The sequence below is a fragment of the Periophthalmus magnuspinnatus genome, chromosome 20 (genome assembly GCF_009829125.3).
Source record: "Periophthalmus magnuspinnatus isolate fPerMag1 chromosome 20, fPerMag1.2.pri, whole genome shotgun sequence".
In the NCBI taxonomy this organism is placed as follows: domain Eukaryota; kingdom Metazoa; phylum Chordata; class Actinopteri; order Gobiiformes; family Gobiidae; genus Periophthalmus; species Periophthalmus magnuspinnatus.
The window spans coordinates 26,477,186-26,496,214 of record NC_047145.1 but is presented as its reverse complement, the minus strand read 5'-3'; positions in this window follow the sequence as shown (position 1 = coordinate 26,496,214).

Genomic DNA, 19,029 nt, shown 5'->3' with positions numbered 1-19,029 from the left:
TAATGTAATGTAACAACATTATAACATGGCTTAAAGCTCACAAGAGTCACTTTACCTAGCAACCATAATGTTATGAGCCATAATGTACCTAACAACCATGATGTTATAAGCCATAGCACTTTACCTAGCAACCATAATTTTACAAGCCATAATGTACCAAGCAACCATATTGTTATGACCCTTTACTTAGCAACCATAATTTACCATAATCTTATGAGCCATAATGTACCTAGCAACCATAATGTTACGAGCCAAAACACCTCCATATATAAATTTATTTTAATATTATATCATGCATTAGAAATAATTACTTATTCAACACATATGCGGTTTTGCCCATGCACAGAAGGGCAGAGGATGTGTTTTGATAGCCTAAAAATACTAATATTTAAGCAAAAAAAATCCATAATGTACATTGTGTTTCTGTCGTGTCATGTTCATTTGTTAACTTACACTTGTGGTTATATACTTCCCTTTGTCTTGACTGTGTCCTGTGTTTAAACTCACAGTTCATTTGTGAGTGTGGGCCTTTTATGACCTGTACAAATAACAGCGTTTGCTAGCGGCCATAACTTCCCCGTCTCTCCTCTGGTTTTTCATATAAAACAAAAGCGTTGCCACACTTTGTATCAGCACTTAAAATATGATATCGATCCCGCCGTATATCCACACGCTGGCCTCTTTATTGGCTCTGCGCTCCGGGTTTTGAAAAATGCCTTGAACCTTTTATGCCGCAGATTAAAATGGATTGCTTTTAATAATATCTTCAATAACAGCTATTTCTTTCCTAATGGCCACTTCCTTCCACTGCAGGAGAAGTCAGAGTACATTTGACAAGGCATTCACTAACGCCTGCGTGGCTTGAAAGTTTAAAATGGAACTTTCATATTATGCAAAATTTACTTTTTTGAGCTTCCAACCATATAACATTTTCCCTCATCAGAAGCATACCTGAAGTTGCATTTTCTTTCATTCATGCTTGTTTCATTACACCATTAATGCAAAATGTCATCTTCTCTGAGCACTCAAAAATGCTCAGTTTGCATTTTGTCCGTTTAGTTATGTCATAGATAAAACTCTGAAATTCTTTGCAGTTTTTAAGCCCATAAACTTGCGAAGCTCATTCTGCAGGTCAAATTGTGTTCACAACAACATTGATATTGTATCACCAAATACAGTTTTCTTCAATAAAGTTATGTGTCACAGGACTAAGGTCTTGGGTTCAATGCTTGGACTTGGTTGGAGTTTGAACCCCCTGTGTGTTTTTGCATATCCTGTACTTTACCTTAGAGGTTTATCATTTGGATGCAATGTTAAATGTCAATGTAATGAGACATCAATGTTTCTGGTTTAGACCTGCTTGAGTCTTCGTTCATCTGGTTTAGTCCTTTTATTCTCAATTAGTTGTGGATTAGTCCTGGTTGATACCTGGGTTAGATGTGGTTTAGTCCTTTTATCCTGATTCTGTCTTCCTGGTAGATTCCTGGTAGATGTTTAGTCCCGGTTTAGTCCTGGTTTATATATGAAAGAGTCCTGGTTTCATTTTCCTGCCACAGGATTGAATTGCTTGCATTATCATAGAGATCGACCAAAGTTTTCAATTTTGATCTTTTCGATTTTTCAGCCCTAGTTTAAAAACATATTAATATATTATAATAATTAATACACTTCAAAGTGTGCACGTCATTAAGCCCTCTGATAGCAATTTCATAATCAAATTGCCATCAGAGTGGCAATTTATGGCAATTTTATTAACAAATTGCAATCAAACTTATATCATAGTTGTTTTATGTCAAAGGATGAGAAACACCAAAGCCAAGTTGTCTTTGTCAAAAAACAGTTTAAAAAGCCAGAATGATTCCTGAGTTCCCCTACCTTCTTAATAAACAGTTTACTCTCTGCTTACATTTCTAGTGTTTTCCGAGGCTTTTTCTGAGACAGTGGCCACAATTTGGGGTTAGCTTAGCGCAGAGGTTAGCACAGGAGCTAAATGAACTGCAGGAGCTTTCCAAACACAAACATTATTAGAGTCATGATCTGGCCTGGCCCCAGACTGCAGCAAAAACAAACAATACCGAGGATCTGTTAGGACGCTCTGACAATGCACATAGAGAAGTCCACACGAAGTGTGTAAAAAGCTGTTTATAAAGGTGGATTTGAAAGTGGAGCAGGTGCAGAGTCCGTTGGGTGTCCTTTGGTGTTTTGGGAGAGTAAGATTTTCTCAAACACATTATATATGTCTCCATGGAGATATTATAGCTTTTCTGATCTATGTCATAATGATGTTTCCTCATTGTTGTGTTTTATTCATTCATTTAACACACAAACTCTGGATATTTAACTTGAGTTCTTCTCTCAAACTGAAAACACTCTGTTCCACCTTGTGATGTCATGTGGTAAATACAGGAAGTTATTGACTGTTTCTCCATACACCTCCACTAGAATCATTTGGATAATTTCAGCCCTGGAATTACCAATTTTGGTTGGTGGTGAGATTCCAGCTCCCACAGATGAATGCTGTCGTTGTGTCCTTAGGAAAGACATTTCACTCACCTCCTCCCCAGTGTGTCTGTACACTGGTGTGTGAATGTATGTGTGAATGTGTGAGTGGTTCTTTGTTGTAAAGAGCTTTGAGAGCCTTGAAGGTGGAAAAGGATTATGTGTGATGTGACCATTTACATTGTGACCAAGATGCAACAGAACAGCAGAAATGCAGGATTACTCAAACATGTGTGAATGAAATAAAACACAACTCTAGTTGTGGCTATGTTTGTGATGCGGTAACAATATTATAACATGGCTTAAAGCTCACAGGAGTCACTTTTGTGTAATATAGGACCTTTAATGCTAAAGTACATTTATGTCAAATCTTTTCAAGCCCTGAACTTTTTAAATTCTTCATAATACTGTCAGAGGATCACTGTCTCATCCAACCACTAAAATTGTGGTTTCAGCCATACTTCTGATATGTGGAATCAAAATGCTTTCCCTCAGTCCTCAAATAAAAACCAGCCAGAGCAGCTGTTTTGACACGGTTCCATTAAAGGGCGAGCCAAAGCCCCTCACACCACTGTGGAGCGACAAACAGCCTCTGACTCTGCAGCTACATGTCGTCTGTCAGATCTGCACAAGTCACTGCTACTGAGACTCTGCTCATCGTGTCCCCACTGGAAATAATAAACAACACTTTCCATTTGGATCAGACTCTGAGACTTTAGATACTGCACTCTCCCACATAGTCCTGTTTTAGTTCTGGTTCAGCGCCTGTTTAGTCCTGGTTGTTCTGATTCTAGTGCTGCATGATTTAGACTTGGTTTATTTGTTGTTGTTGTTCTGGTTTACTCCCACAGGATTTTGACCTTATTAGACCTGGTTCAGTCCTGATTTAATCCTGGTTTAGTTCCTCTAATTCTGATTCTTTCTTTATTCTTGTTTTCTTGTTTAGTCCTGCTGAGATGTAGTCCTGGTTTATATCTGTCTTTAGATTAGTCTTTGTTTCATTTTACTCTGGATTTAGTCTTTTTATTCTGGATTAATCCTGTTTGGGACATAGGTTTAGTCCTGGTTTAGTCCTTTTATCTATCTTCTGTGCTGGCTTTTGTCTCGTTTTGTCGTTTAGTTCTGTTATAGAGCTGAAGTAGTCTATTCTTAGCTGACTTAGCACAAGCAGGTGAGGAGCACAAACTTGTCTGAGACAAAAGAGATCATATTGGACCCAGATCTGTGTGGGTCCTAAGCCGTTCACACCAGGAGTGGGGCATAGAGTAGGTCACATGCAGTACTTAGGTGTGCACTTTGACTCTGATGTGTCTGCTCAAAAATCACCCACCTTCAGTTACATGGAGCTAATAAAAAGGTTATGCTTATGTTTTATAGAACATGTATGAAATCTATTTTACATTCTGGTCAACCTGGTCACCTGTCAGTCAGGCTTAAATCACAGATTTTTATCTTGACTAATAGGGTAAGGCCCCTAGATCACTTCAGCACATTTTTGAGGAGACTGAAACTGGGCCTGAAGGAGGCAGTGACCCAACCTAGGCTCTTCAGTCAGTTTGAGCTGATGCCTCAGGCAGAAGGTTTGGAGACGCAAACTGTAAACTGAACAGATTCACACTATTATTACTAGATTCACATCATTTTGTGTCATTAGCCATTAATCTGCTAAACTCAGGGAACACAATTAAAAGATAAAAGGAAATCATAGACAACTGACAATGCAGGTATCTCTTGAACACATGCTTAGGGAGTGTGCAATCAAAACTGCACATAGACTTAAAGAATGTGCAGTTACTAAGAGAACACAAGACTGAAGTGTTAGCCTGTATAGAGTGACTTAAAGGTCCCTGATGGTGTATCGCTCGTGGTTATTCTTGATTTATTTATGTTCAGTGCTGGATGTTGTTTGTTTTGGGCTTATGTTGCTGTGCTGTCTATTCTTTGTGTTAAAGCCTGTGATTCCCTGAAACATCTCTTCCATGTCAGACAATAAAGGGTTATCTTATCTTAATCCTAGCTCTGGTTTACTCCTGGTTTAGTTTAGTTAGCTCCTTAGAGTTTGTTTAGACCTGGTTAAGGTTTACTCCTGGTACTGTCATAGTCCTGGTCTAGTCCTGGGTCTGACATAGTCCTAGTTTAGACAACCTTTTGTCCTAGATTAGTTCTGGTTTAGCCCTGGTTTAGACCTATTTTCATCTTTACATTCTCATTAAATTGAAAGCTAGGATCAAGTCCTCTCAGCCCTCTTTGGTGCAGACGTAGCTATAGCATGTCTAATCCAAATGGCCTCTTTGTTTTATTACAAATGATCGGCTGTAATCTGTACCATAAATACAGCAGCAGTGTGGAGCATGTTCATTATTAGGCCTGATTTTGCGTGTCCATTTCAAAGATCATGTATTGATTCTGAGAGGTTTAACTCGAGGTTTGTGTGAGCGAACATGGACTAATTTAGCCCAGTTAATTCTCACAATGCAACAAAATTAAAGTGTAATTTCACAGCCTTCAGTGTGGGGCAGACATCATTAGATGGAAATGGTTGACACTATAGGGCATGGGCGCGATGTTTCAGAATAGGGCTTAGGGGTGTATAGGGGGGGTGTATTTGAGCAAACTATGTCCTGCTCCAGTACAGATATATTTTTTAAGCATGCCAAAATAAGTCAGCTGTGTCATTAAATCTTTTTACTGTCCCATAAACAGGAAGTATGCATTAGCATGATTGTTGTTAGCGTTATTGTGAAGGCAAAACTTTGCCGTGGCTTCTGAAAGTTGTGAAAAACGTATAAACTCATTATGGTGAATAATTAGGGTGCTCAGAATGCATAAGATGAGGTATAACTTTGAACCACTCCAAACCGTTTGCAGTTCTGTCTAGTTCTGTCTTTCACGTTTTAAGTTTTAAAATGAGGGTGCCTTTAAATAGCCAGAAATCACATCTGCTCTCAGTGACATTTGCATATGTATTTTCAATGACCTTCTGCCGTCTTTACCCAGTTCAGCCGAAAAGGCCAAAGAAATGCTAACCGCTAGCACTAGATTAAGCCCATACATCTGTGTCTGACACCCTTTTCACTGTTTGCACTAATCCTCTGTATGTAACCAATCTGACGTGGGGACGTATTTGTTCAGAACATCCATTACACGGCTGACACTGGTGTAATCCATTTGAAAGTGAACCTTTTCTAAACTTCTCCTCTGCCTCTTGTATCTGAGCAGAGCAGACGAGCGCTCACATGGATCTGTTTGAACTGGGTAGACATTTTGAGTCTAAGGCTGTAAACGTAAAACTAACAGAGGGCGCTGTTTGATGCAGGATTAGGTCTCGTGTGCTTGGAAGCCTTGCTGCAGGACACAGGCTGCACAGATTTACAAATATATAATACTACAACAATGATAGTTTATTTACCTCAAAAGTGTTCACTAGTGAGATTGAATTTTCTGCATAAAAGTCATAGTAAAGTATCTGTGTAATCTCTCAGTCATCCAGGTTTGTCCCACAGAAAAAGAAAAAGAAAATCAACTGGACAGAACATTGAAAGAGTGAAGACATTTGGCTGCTCATCCAATCTTCAGTTCTGGTCAGATTACTGCTGGACACTTATATCTGTCTGAAGGGATGGGCTAAATACACAGAAACTGTAAACAGCTATTGTTTACAGTTTCTGTTTGTTGGCTAGGTCTATTGTGTTACCCTAAGTGTGCACTGTACCTGAGTCCTAATTAGCATAGCCATTCAAGCCCCTAATGAGTGATTTCACGACTATTAGCATCCTGGCTAACCCTTTGTCTTGCTTTGGCTTCTGAGGATGGCGTTATAGATGTGGGAAAGATGATGTCTAAGCCCCCCATTTCTGTTCAGAGATGGATTGTCTTTCCTAACAAAAATAGCTTCTTTTGTCATGAGTGTGGATATTTCTTACACTGGATATCCCATAGACTTATACAGCCCCCACATCAACAAAGTCTATTCTGCAAATCTCATCAAAGCTCTTAGTCCTGTCTCGAGCACTTATTTTTCCAGGTACGATCAAGCTAGCATCTTCCTACGCTAGCTAATTCATGATAGCACAAATTTGAGTCACTTTTAAACATTAAACATCACACTGACACAGCTCCTCTGCTCTGTCAACAACAAGAAGCCGCTCACAGTCCTCCTCTCCCTTATACACCTCCTCTCACAGTCCTCCATTCCCTCATACACCTCCTCTCCCAGTCCTCCTCTCCCTCGCAATGGTTCTCTCCCTCACAGTCCTCCTTTCTCTCATACACCTCCTCTCCCTCACAGCCCTCCTCTCCTTCATAGTCCTCCTCTCTCTCATACACCTTCTCTCCCTCACAGTGCTCCTTTCCCTCCCAGTCCTCCTCTCCCTCATTTACCTCCTCTCCCTCACAGTCCTCCTCTCCCTCATACACCTCCTCTCCCTCGCAATGGTCCTCTCCCTCACAGTCCCTCACACCCCTCCTCTCCCTCATAGTCCTCCTCTCCCTCATACACCTCCTCTCCCTCACAGGCCTCCTCTCCCTCACAGTCCTCCTCTCCCTCATACACCTCCTCTCCCTCACAGTCCTCATTTCCCTCATACACCTCCTCTCCCTCACAGGCCTCCTCTCCCTCACAGTCCTCCTCTCCCTCATACACCTCCTCTCCCTCACAGTCTTCTTCTCCCTCCCAGTTCTCTTCTCCCTCACACTCCTCCTGTCCCTCCCAGTCCTCCTCTCTCTCATACACCTCCTCCCCCTCCCAGTCCTCCTCTCCCTCACAGTCTTCCTCTCCCTCCCAGTCCTCCTCTCCCTCACAGTCTTCCTCTCCCTCCCAGTCCTCCTCTCCCTCCCAGTCCTCCTCTCCCTCACACTCCTTCTGTCCCTCTCAGTCCTCCTCTCCCTCATACACCTCCTCTCACTCGCGGTGCTCCTCTCCCTCGCAGACCTCCTCTTCCTCACAGTGCTCCTCTCTCATGGGCTTTGGAGATTTGCCAAACACGTTCCACGATGCCATCTTCAAAACCCACAAGAAATGATTGGACACTTTACCAGTCCAAAGTCCAATTTCAACTTTCTCTGTATGTTTGTGTAACGACTTATGCAAATATGATCAAGTTCAAATTAATTATAATGAGACTATAACAAAAGCGCCACGGCTAATTAACGCTAGTGTTTTGCTTTGAAAAATGTGCAGCGCTGACCTCCCTGTTGCATAGGAAACAAAGACAGAAAATTAGAATATGCAAAATGAAATGTATTTATGGAAGTCTCCAAAGCGTGTGCCCTTGATCCCAGAGGACTGCATCGTGTAGGCTTCAAAGTACAATAAAAAAATGGATACTGTAATTTTAATTCATCGTGCTGCCTTCAGGGACCTGAGAAGCGTAGGAAATGCGGGTCTATGTTATATATTTGTCAAGTGAGTTGTCAAAAGTCATTTACATGTTGAAGTTGCAAAATGGTATTGAAAGTCTAAAAATAGTTGTTCCCAAGTATGTAATGTAGGTTAGGAACGATTAGATACAAAAAAAAAAAAAAAGATTTATTATAATATTGTGAATTTGAATTAATGAGACAAACTCCTCTATTTATGTCCTCTATGACTGCTGCTATTTCTGCACATTTATTTGTATATGTTTTAATACATTCCCATTGTTTCCGTCTATAATTAAGTGTGGTAAGGGAAGCAATCAGGGACAAAAATAATCTTTTAATGTCCTTACTGTCTTGAGTCATTTGTTAAATCGAGGGCATAATTGGCACAACCAACAAACATTAGACCTCCGACCAGAAGTAGAAGGATAACACTTGTTTTGTGTCCTTGAGCAAGACATTTCAACTCCATTGCTCTCTTTAGTAGCTGTAATGTTGTCTTGGGAAGGGCATCCAATGTAAAAACTTGAAGAACTGTGCAACAACACTTCAGAGAGTCCTTTAATTACTATTATTCCTTTCAAAATTCAGAAACTTCTTTTGAGCCCATTTTGTCAGTTCACATTTACTCTGTACAGGCTTCAGTTAAGCTTGTCGCCATGGAAACAGCATTGCTTTCCCTGTAATGTTCCAAAGTATGCAGTCAAATGTATCTCTCTCTCTCTCTCTCTATTATTATATATATATATATATATATATATATATATATATATATATATATATATATATATATATATATATATATATATATATATATATATATATATATATATATTAGAGATTTGGCCTGTAACATGTAGCAAAGCATGTATATATGCAAGGCTCATTGTACAAATTGTTTTCCTAATGCATTACTTAAATTTATATTTAGTGTATTAAATTTGAGTTAAATAAACACAGCAGAAAAACTCACATTCAGTTTTATCAAGTGCCAAAAGATCAACAACTTGTTGAAGTTTAAATTGAAGAAGGTTTACCCTTACCTATTTTAATATGATTTGATCACATTTGGTGGGCCGGATGAATAAACTCAAAAGGCTGTATGTGGCTCCCGTGCCGTAGTTTGACCATGTCTGGCCTAGTAGCGTCACTCGCTTGTCATGGTTAAGTGCAAAGTTTAATGCCATACTGTGAGATATTCCAATGTTGTGACATCTCTACGGAGACAAAGACAAGCACATAGCAAAATATGGGTAAGGCATTCGACTTTCAGAGACCAAAGCTGAGTTTTGCCATGGCACTAAAGCTATTAACAACTAGCAAGCTAAGACGCACTTTCTGATTCTTGGATTTTCACTCAAATACATTGGAAAAAATCAGGCTCAGGCCCTTTAATTAAAGCCATTTCACTTCCTTGACATTTTTGTTGCTCCGTTTCTCCTCGAACAATAAACTTGATAAACGATTAGTGCTTAACCATCAGGTGTTCCCATTAGGAGCTACAGCACAACGGGAATTCTGATCACGGATGCACGGACACGAAGCGTCGCGGAGCATTAAGACCAAGGGAAGGCTCCAAAGGTGAGGCCGGTGCCATGGAGTTAACAGCCACAATTATCCATCAGCCTGTAAATGAGACAACCAGGGTTAAAGCGGTCTATACAACACGGCAGGGACAGGGACATGAATGGGATAAGTGCTGGGTTTCAGACGACCTCACAAAAGACTAATCATATTTAAAGCCGCACCTTGCAACTTTCTGATCCCAGAAATAGATAACAAAAAATAAAATAAAAGCATGTTCTTGTTGTGTTATTTAATTATTTTTTGTTGTTTTTTCACTGCACTAAAAATATATATAAAGTGCACTATTACATGGCATAAAACATCTATTTCCAGAAAGTTACTGTGACTTTAAGAACTTTAAAAACACAGAGAGATTGAGGTAGCTCTCACACTTTCCCACAAAAGTTTTTTGTTTTTTTTCTTGTTACATATTGGCTCTTGGTACTTTGCTTAGCATTGCATTGTCAAGGCTTCTCTGGTTTCCCTCGAACATTAAATTTATTTTTGCTTCTGTTGGTTTTCTTCAGCCGCTCAGAGTGTGTGGAGTGCGTGGAGTTTCAAGGTTTCTGCAGCCATGTTCATCCTGTTTTTTATCTATTATTCTGGTTATTCAACATGTTTGGAGTCTGCAATAAAGTCTCGTATTGGGCTCCAGAGGCTCTGGGATGTCAGCAAAGAGTAACTCAACATGGCCACCAGCACTGTACTGATGTTTACTATGAAAAACAACTGGTTCATTTTAAATGATTTACCTTATGCATTCAGAGCATACTAATTATTCACCACGATGAGTTTATTAGCACTTCTCACAACTTTCAGAAGCCAGAGTGGAGTTTTGTCATCACGGTAATGCCAAGAACAACTAGCTAGCACTTCCTGCGCTTTATAATTAGACACAGACAGCACGCAGTGATCTCATTTTGACCTCAGGAGCAGCTTATTCAGTATATCTGTACTGGGGCAAGACAAGTTTTGCTCAAAGACATGGGGGATAATATCTGGTACAGCCACTTTATGTATTCTAAAATCATTGATACAGCAATGATATCTCCATGGAAACAAGCAGACAGGAAAAGTTATATAGTGCATCTTTAACTGTGCTTCCAACTCATTGTAAAGTTTCAAAAATGAAAACTATTAACAGCTACATAATTTGCATTATAAAACACTACATCTCCATGATCCACCCAGTGGATCTTACAGCTGTGCACTGATCAAAGCCCAAAACAACATGGAGCTTTTTCTCTGAATTTAAATAAAGTATTTAAGACCCGCTGTTTTCTACTTCCTAGCGTTCTTGATATAGCGATCCTTCACACTCCATCATATGCACAGTATGTAGCCTGGCCACCTGCCGAGCCCAGCAGCTGAGGCGTAGTAAATGAAACGTATGGAGCTTCTAATTCCAATAATGATTTTATATTTAGACGCACGCAACCTTGAGGTATATATCACGCAACACTGGATTCTTTCTTTCATAAAATAATATAATTACACAACGCAAAGGCGATGGTCTTTGCAGATGATGAGATTCAGATGCAAGACCTGATTGGATTTCAGACCTTTGTAGAATCCCAGAGTCCTCAGGTGGAGTTGTGTAACTGATGCAGATGTGTGGACCTGGTTTATGGTTCATATCTCTGTAATCACTGGACTTATCCACATGAAACTAAAACTGGCACAAAGTTCAACATCTTCTCTGTCAGCATAAATAAACAAAAGTGAAAAGTTTTGTTTTTTTTCAGAAAGTGGTGATAATATTCAGTCATAAAGATGCGATTTTTGTCAGTTGAAAGGACTCTCAGTTCAAGGTTTGTGGATCTTAAGTGAATACAGTGACAGAGACCCCTTCCCTCCATTTGAAATTATGACATTATTATATTATTATTATGACAAAGTGAACTGAAACTGTTGCTGAGATTCAGATGACATCACCACATCCTGTAGGCCAATATTATTCAACACAGGTGGAGGCAGCTAAAGTGAATATGGTTAAATGTTTTTTGTTGTCATACAGTGAATTCTTGAGTCTGGTCACTCATAGAAATGATCATTTATGAATATTATTTTTTAAATATTTCATGACAAAGTACAATGGAATCAGTAAGGAAAACTGTGTCTTGCCCCTTATCTGAGAGTCTGACATCATCACAGTCTATAATCTGAAAACACCAATAGAGTTGTGAAGTGATGATGCCACTTCCGGGTCCAACTGACAATTTTATGGCTGATTTCTAGCTTTGATTTTGTTCCTTATTCATCAAACAAGAGACAAATACCTTTCAAAAGTGTATGCTTAACCTCAAACTGTATCAAATATGTAAGTAATGTAGTAAAAATTTAGAATAACACAGGATTACACAGGTGTGTATCTCTTACTAACTGACAGTCATTGCTAACGCTAATTTAGCCTAGCCCAGATTCTTACCTCAACCTTGTACACATCCTGTCATACTTAAAACCTTAAAACAACTTGCAACCCTTTTACATCACCAGATGTGTCATCACTAAAAAAAAGAAATCACGTAACAATCCCATTGGTGGGTATCTGATGACATCACAAAAGGGCTATCAATTCAATTCATTTTATTTTTGTAATGCCCAACATCACAACAACAGTTGTCTCGAAGGGCGTTCATGTTTTGGTTGATGGGGGAAACCAGAGTACCCAGAGAAAACCCATCCAGACATGGGGAGAAACATGCAAAACTCCACACAGAACCAAACCTTCTTGCTGTGAGGCATGAGTGTTGCCACTCAGCCACCATGCTGCCTATCAGATTTAAAGCTACACAGTGTAACATTCTGGAGGTGGCTCGTCATCTGCAAATGAAATGAGATGAGAGTTGATTGGACTCTGATCTACTATTTGCTTTGTTTATCCTTTCAATACGTGGCTGTGGTCATGTGACATCAGACCATCGTAGAATCCCAGAATCCTCAGGTGGAGTTCTCTGTGTAAGTGTCAGATGCAGATGTGTGGACCTGGCTTATGGTTCATATCTCTGTATTTACTGGACCTGTGCATATGAAACTAAAACTGACACCAAGTTCAATGTGACATCACAAAATGACATCACCATACTTAAAGCTACACAATGTAACTTTCAGGGGGTGGCTAGCATCTGCAAATAAAACATACGTTGCATCGAATCAGTAATCATTTGATGATGATTTCAATGCATGCAATCTTGAGGTATAGCATGTGACAGCGGATTCTATCTTTCATGAAATAACATAATTATACCAATGCAAATGAGCTGGGCGATGCAGAAGATGAGATTTGGAGATGAGACTTGATTGGATTTCATCATCTATTATTTGCTAAGCTTTGTTTACCCTTTCAATACGCAGAGGACTTAGCCGGTCTTGGTTAGCTCCCTCGCCATCTGGCCATCTTGTGATTCTTTGGGCGAATCAAACTGCGAATGTAGTCTTGTTGGAGGAGTTCACGTCCCTGGATAGTGCAGAGATTTTCATTTAAGATCAGAATCAAAAGTCTAGTTCATTAGCAACGATGTGATGTGGGGACATAGTAGCAGTGGTGCATTTGAGAGCAGTGGGTTTTTGAAGTTGTAATGATGAGGACTGTGTCAGAAAACTCGGAGGAAGCCAGGAGCTGGAGAGAGTCCAAGAAAAGCGACTGGTTCAAGTGTGTGGAACATTTGGGCTCATGGCAAACAATGGCAGGCAGTCCACACATGGGACCGAGAGACTGCAGTACAATTAGCATTACATATTAACGGAGATGAGGCTAGCATTCAGGGCTATATGAACGCTGGCTTCCTTTGACTTTTTTGTTCTGGGAATTATCAAAACAACACACCAGTTCCCGAATCTACAGTGAAGTGCATATTGCCGTGTAACTTATGGGTTTGTATTGGTTGATCACTCATTCCTTGAAAATTTGAAATGGTCTGTGCAGGCTTAAATTGACTTTATAGGAACTGTGTATAAGATTTAGATTTTAAATCCCATAGACATGATGTATCTGTGTCCCCAGATATGAACAGGCCTGTCACGATTTTGAAGAACGATATATCGCTAAAGAGAAACATCATGGTGAGCGATAATATTGAAACTACTTAACGTCACAGACACAACGCAAGATAATTCCAGCCAACCTATTTTCAGATATACTGTAAAAGGCCTGAGGTGCCACAAGTAACACAGATTACACACAGTTCCTTTAAGTCACGTGAGACTAAACCTTAGCCACATATTTCCTCATCCTCCATTCATCTCCCATAACTGGCCCCATACATCAGTATAGATCCTGGTGGTAAATGGAAGCATTAAAGTACAGGGCGCCTTTGGTTACTGCATGTGGACAGACCTGCGGGTCACCCAAGACTTCAGCATTGGCTAACATTACCTTTAAATGTGTGCTTAAACGAATAGCTGTGTATGAGTGATATAGTGCATGTCGGTGCTGTGTATGTTCCCAAGATAATTTGAGGCATTTAGAGCCAGGAACATTAGGTCTTTCAAAGCTTTTGTCTATTTCAGGAAACTGTACATAGCACTGTTCCATCTCTGTTCATACATGTAATCAGCAGCATTTCTTTTATTTAATAGCCCTGCGTGTCATTTTGAATCACATTGTAATTTGTTTCCCATCAGCAGTGAGGTATATAGTTTCCAGTGTATGCGGGGAGGAATAATGGTAAGATTGCCTGGGCTTTGTTTTTTCGAGTGGGTTAAAGGCTTCATATTTTGCAAAATTGACTCTTGACCTTTTAGCCATGTTATAATGCTGTTACCACATACCAGGCAGTTAAACATACCTGGAGTTGTTTCTTTCCACCTTGTGATGTGATGTAGTGGTAGTTTTCAAGTTAAGAGCTCCTTGCACTGGAATCATCCAAATGATTCTAGTGAAGTTGTATGGAGTTTAAAAACACTGGATCACTTCCTGTATCACCACTGATTCTGAGAGAAGAACTCAGCCTAAATCTGCATTGTGTTCTGTGTCCTGATTGGCTAAGGGACTGTAGACCATTGTCCATCAGTCTCCTCTGTGCCGTGTCTCCTGTCCAGTAAAGAATTTGTTCAGACAAATGTACATGTTTGATCGCAGTGTGACTCTGAAGTGCTGTATGTTTTTGCAAGTTTTGTTCCCGACAAAACGCACAATGTCGATCAAAACACTTTGGACTTAAATGTTTCTCTGCATGGAGAGGCACCTCTGAGGATACCGCTGGAGCAGAGGCACGTGAACAGCACATTTAAAGTGATCATCAAGGAAGAAGGATATATGAAGGTTTGAACTTTGAGAGTGTTTAGAGAGAGAGAGAGAGAAATGTGAGAAAATGTTAATGCCTGTCAGAGAAGTGTATAAAGTGTGTGATGAGGGGTTTTACAGCCTTCAAACATATATAATAATTGTATAAAATAAAGCTGACTACGTCACAGATTTCACCTATTGCATTTCACCTACCTATTATAGGTTAGTTTTAGAACATAACCCCCACGATAAACCAGATACCACTGTATAGGTCCTTTAAAGAAGGGGTATAATGCAAGACCCACAACCTCAGTCACCCATGCTCCCACACAGCAATTCTCAATAAATATACAAAAACATGATACAAAACAATACACTACAACTTCACAAACCTTACACAATGTGCAACTAATGAAACTAATGTGCAGTAGTTTCATTAGCAAAATGGGAGTATACCAATTATTCACCACAATTTATAAAAACTTTTCTGAGCAACTGTCAGAGGCCAGAGCGGAGTTTTGCCGTCTCTGTAAAGATAACGACAACTAGCATGCAGATTGTGATTATTGGACAATAAAATGCTGACTTCAAAAGCTGCCTATACAATATATCGGTACTGGGGCAGGACACATTTTGCTCAAATACATGTGGAAAACATCAGGTACAGAGCCTTCTGCAAATTTGTACATCAGTTCCGGTGTTAACTGTTGTAATTGTGGAGATTATTATGAACAGATTAGATTATAAAAGGCTATGCTACATCACTCAGGACTGTACTGTGATGAGCTATTATCTGTGTAAACATGTCGCATGCTGTGTTACATGTTAAGTCCATGTAAATGTGTAAATCATGCTGCTATTTCCCAACAGCTCAAGTTTATCAAATCAGATGTGATGAATTCATGACGGAGTGTCAACAGCGCAGACGTGACTCTACAGGTGGGGCGGCCATTTGCATTTTCAAACCTCAGAAAAGTGACAACACATTTGTGGGATGATGATGACACCTGCATGTACTGTGAATCTAATGTGAACAACTGTGACTCGTTCTGTCAGGTTATATGGAATTATATGTTTGTAGTCAAATACGTGGGGAAAAATTGAGGAGAAAAGTGCAAAAATACAGAAAGAAGTTTAAACTTTCATTTAACAAAATAAAGGTGTTGTCATATCTGCTGCCAATGTCTAACCAGGAAGCAAAATTATAAACTGTTATGAAATTTAAAGGGCCCATATTACTCTATTTTTTGATCTTTGTTATATTTATTCATCACAAAGAGACCTGAAGTTGTGTTGTTTCATTCACACATGTTTAATTTAGGATATGTAGACAAATAATAGTTACTCAGGGTTACACATGTGTGCATGAAACAAAACACAACTCCAGGTCTATTTTTGAGGAGGCAACAACATAAACATGACTTAAAGCTCAAAAGAGTAAATTTTGTCTGACATAGGACCTTAAAAAAAACTAGGCAAGACTTGTTTTAAAATCTTAAATACTCATCAAATATTACACTTGTCTATTTTTTCATATTTGTATTTTCACATTTAAGTGGGCTGACACTGACACCTGCACGTACTATGAATCTGCTGTGAAAAACTGAATACACTATGTTTGTCGTAGCGGTGGGTGTAGCAGACCAAAGACGTGCAGGACTCGGGACAGGTTTACAGTGTTTTATTTACAGTTAGTGAAAGGTTCAGTATTAATAGTTCATGTAACACACACAGGGAGCGGGGAGCAGGAGGCGAACCAGACGGGAGCGGTGCCGAGTGGGGACGGGAAACCAGGACCGAGACGAGGACAGGTTCAGGGTGAGACCAGAGCACGCCAGGCAGAGATGTCCAGAGCGGGCACGAAGACAGCCAGGGCCGGAGCATGACGGGACCAGGAGCAGGGCCAGGGAAGATCCAGCAGGGATAGTCCAGAGAGCGGAAGATAGGGCAGGGTGAGACCAGAGCGCGCCAGGCAGAGATGTCCAGGGTGGGCACGAAGACAGCCAGGGCCGGAGACGGGAAGCAAGCCGGAGACCAAGACAGGACAGGAGGAAGGCAGTGAGGAGGACTGTACCGGGGCTGGAGCGCGGAGGCAGGAGCAGGGACGAGCGAGAGCAGGAATCTGGAAGGTAGCAGAAATCCGGTAAGTAACGGGCGGACAGGCAACACCAATACAAAGCTAGACTGAGGCATATACGTTGACACGCGGACGGTCTGGCACCGAGTGTCTGAAGCTCGTCCATCTTAAGCTCTGCAGCAGGTGGAGGTGATTGCGCTGATGCACTCCAGGTGCGCGCGGGAGGAGCCAGCAACTCCGCCCCGCTCCGGACTCAGGCAGGTGCAGGAGGGGGAGAACACACAGGGAGACACAGGAGAGGCAGATAATACGTGCCTCGTGACAATGGTACATGGCATTATATAGTCAAACATATTTCTGTCAATTGTGAGGGGTCTACTCTCCACAGATCTGACTTGTAATGTGGTCTAAACGTGTCACCTACTTGTCGCCATGAACTTTGATAAGTTCAGTGCTGCATTACAGGCAAAACAACAACATCTGCGTGGAGACAAGCAAGTCCAGAGAAGTGACATAGTGTACCTTGAAGCTTGTCTGTCGTCATGGAGACCTGTCATTCTGCATTTTCAAACTTCACCAGACAAAGTGAGTGGGATGACGCTGACACCTGCACATACTGTGAATGTGAACAACTGTGAGTACATTATGGTATTATCCGTATTTAGCCAAACAAATATAGATAAAGGATTGATTATGAGCTACACAGTTTAAAGCTGTACTGTGTCATTTTTGGTGGGAAGTCTGCCATTGTCTCCATGGAGATGTTATTTCTTTGCTTTGCATGCTTAACAGTGTAGCATTAAACTTGCATAGAATGTTCCACCGTGTAGCAATAACTTGTCTATCATCAGCGCCTCAGTATAAAGGTGCACTATGTAACTTTTCTGCTGGACAGTTCACCATCTGCTTGTGGTTATTGCCTGTTATTGCTTTGTCTGGAATGTTCCACAGTATGATGTTAAACTTCTGTATCTCCATGGCGAACAGGCAACACCACCAGGCCAAATTACGAGAAGGATCTGCGGAGAGGCGAATTTGGATTACTACATTTTAAACACAACCGGAGAATTTTAAAGGTACATTATGTAACTTTCCTGGTAAGGGGTCTGCCACGAGTTCATCTCCATGTTATTGCTTTGTCTGGAATGTTGCACAGTATGGCATTAAAATTATTCATTTTGCATTAACACCATTACAGATGTTTTTACTGGTCAAAACTACCTTGAAAACATGCATTCTTACTATGAGTGGGGTTGCCTCTCCACAGATCTGATCTGTAACTTGGCCAATAACCTTTGAGACAAACAGATGACAGACCGTCCACTAGAAAGGTTTAAAGCTTTAAATAGCCACTGTATCTGCTTAATAACGTCTGAACGGTCCAGTTTTACACTTGACTTGTGTCTTTTCACATTCGCTGAAGGTGCAGTGCATCTGAAGGTGATCTTTTGTTCTTTTAGTTAGAGGGAAGATACACACGTCCTCACTGTGTCAGATCTGATGGATCTGGACAAAGTTATGTCCTAGTTTAAAAACAAGAGGTCTGGAGGTCCAAGGGAGAGAGAGGAAGGGGAGGAGGAAGAGAGAGAAGGAGGAGGAAGAGAGAGAAGGGAGAGTGAGAAAAAAGACAGAAGGGAGGGAAGAGGAAGAGAAGGGAGAGGGTGGTTGGCCTGGAGGGATGCAGCTGTGAGCGGCCTACCCCAGGGGACAGAGCTCCTCACGGGGCAGTGCAGGACCAACCCCTCCACCCCTGTCATACTGTGGAGGCTTTAAAACAGATGGACATGACAGTTAGCTGGTGCAGAAATAGTGGTACAATCCCAGCTTTGACCAAGTATCATTGTGCCACAGGGCAAGACACTTCCACATCCAGCTTCCTCAGGTGAATACTTAACAGGTTGCAGTGGTCCTTAGTTCTTTCTCACCTAACTTATGCATTCTGAGCGTCATGATTATTCACCACAATGAGTTTATATGCATTTTTAACAACTTTATGAAACCAGAGTTTTGCAGTCACAAGTAAAACTAACAACCAGCATGCTAACGCGCACTTCCCGATTCTCAGACAATAAAACACTTTATAGTTTGATAAGAGCACACAGTAGACTTATTTTGACCTCCAGAGCGGTTTATGCAGTATATCTGTACTGGGGCAGGACACATTGTGCTCAAATCCATGGCCTTTAATGTGCACTTTGTTATTATTGAATATAAAGTTGGCAAAACAATTTTCATCCATCCACAAAAATATCTCTTGTTAAATAACTGTCTTTCCACTCGACTACATTTCAATATTGGCGCA